Source organism: Corvus brachyrhynchos, unplaced genomic scaffold (assembly GCF_000691975.1).
Source record: "Corvus brachyrhynchos isolate BGI_N302 unplaced genomic scaffold, ASM69197v1 scaffold370, whole genome shotgun sequence".
Classification (NCBI taxonomy): domain Eukaryota; kingdom Metazoa; phylum Chordata; class Aves; order Passeriformes; family Corvidae; genus Corvus; species Corvus brachyrhynchos.
The window spans coordinates 5,559,005-5,561,121 of NW_008235977.1; positions in this window are offsets into that span (position 1 = coordinate 5,559,005).

The window sequence follows — 2,117 nt, forward strand, 5'->3', positions numbered from 1 at the left end:
TGGAGTTGGCGAGGCGGTGGCCACGCGGGACAAGCAGCCACAACGAACATGCAAGCATGTGATAGGAGGAGTTGTAGCCACGAAAGTCACAGGAACTGTGAAATGGTACAATGTAAAAAACAACTATGGATTTATAACACGAGATGATACAGGGGAAGACCTATTCATCCATAGAACTGCCATTAAAAGGAATAACCCTAAAAATTACCTGCAAAGTGTAGGAGATGGGGAAGTTGTACAATTTGATATAGTGCAAGGAAAGAAGGGTTTACAAGCAGCAAATGTTACTGGGCCTGGAGGTATTCCAGTCAAAGGCAGCTGTTATGCACAAAATTATAAACAATATCCATCCCAGCAACTTCCCTTCCCACAACCTACTTTCCCCTTTTACCCTATACCCAATATGAACCCTTTCCTAAATTTACCCCATCCCCTGTTTATTTGGATCATGTCTCAGGCCTCTTGAGAGAGGGGTTAGCATGGTGAGAAATGTCACAAAACTACAAATTGCATTGTTACAATTGTGGGCTATAAATCCACATAGAGCACAGTAACTTGTGAGGTGATTTGGAGTTCATGTAGGTCTGTTGGACTCAGTGCCGCAACATCTGCAATCACTTAATATCCTTCACCTAATAAATGTCTGCTGAAAAACAATTTATTTTCATTCCTGTACTGTTGGGGTCCCTCCCCTGCCATGAAGCCCTGGGAGATGGGCCCTGAGGGCACAGACACGGGGTTTCCCTACCCCTGGTCACCTTTGTTTCCCATTGGTTGGTTTGGGTTCCCTGATAACACCAAGGACCCTGGGTTCCCGTGACTGCGGGGTTCCTGAGCTGAGCCCCGGCCATGCGGCTGGAGAAATAAACATCTCTGAAACATCTACCACGAATCTGTCCATATATACTTCGTTTCCACGGGACTCCTGGTTTGAAATATACTTGTTGCAGTAATCCCTGCTGCAACAGTGGGGTGTGTGGGGAAACAGGATGCTGCAGCCAGACCAGCAGAGCACCTGAGTATGGTCATTGGGCAACTGGAAAGAATGGTAACACTTTAATGACTTGTATTGGGGATGAGAAAACTGAATGGTTTGGTAACTGGGAGAGGTGACATCTTTAGGCGGAATAACTGGGCCATTCAGTGAGCTGTGCTAATGCAGACCCCGGTGTATTATTGCTTAGTGCAATTTTATTTTCTAATAAAAAAATTGTTGTGAGCAGGGGCTTTCTTGGGTTACAAGGTACTTTCTGACCAATGCTTTGAAATTCAGCGTGAATATTTGGTGTGTGACTCTTTGGCAAACAAGACCCGAGTGATGCTAAACTCATAGGAAATTTAGAATATGGTTCTATCAGGGGAGATATTTGGTACTGTGCTGGTGACATCTCACTTAAATGGTCAAATCACTGAAAGGATTTTGAAAACAATAGGAAGTTTCAAGCGGAGTGACAAAATACTCAAGAAATGGAGGAAGGTGCCCCTCTGGAGAGCACATCTCCAAGAATGGTAAGGTTGGAGTTTGGCTTTGGTTCTTTTTGGTGGTGTTGTTTTTCCTAATATTTGTGTATAAAATTAAATGGAATTCATTATGTACTTGCTTTTATATCCTATGTACAGACATAAGATGGAAATCCAGAACACAAATGGAACTGTACTTTGGAAAGGCTGGAAATTTTGAGCTAAATTAGTCTGTATTTGTAACTAATTTGAAAAACATAACATTTTTATAGAGATGCAGTAAATGGTTTTCCAGGTAGATGTGGATATTATGTGAAATTGTAAGTTACTTATATGCAAGTTTTTTGAATTCCAGATAGGAACGAATGCTAACAACCTGTATTGTAAAGGTCATGCTAATGGATTTTTATTTTCTAGCCCAAAGCTCACGTCGTCTCTTGTGAGCCTGGAAGCCAGACTCTGTGTTGTATAGGTTATCAGGCTTCTGAAATGAAGTCCCATATGATAAGTGCAGCCAGGAACTCTGATCTGTTATCAATGTAGTTACTCAGTGTCGTCGTATTACAAGAATCTGTGTCTCTGGTTCTCTCTTTTCTGTAGTTCTGGTCATAGCAAGAAACTAGTCAGAAGTTGTGCCTCCTTTAACTCTATGAGCC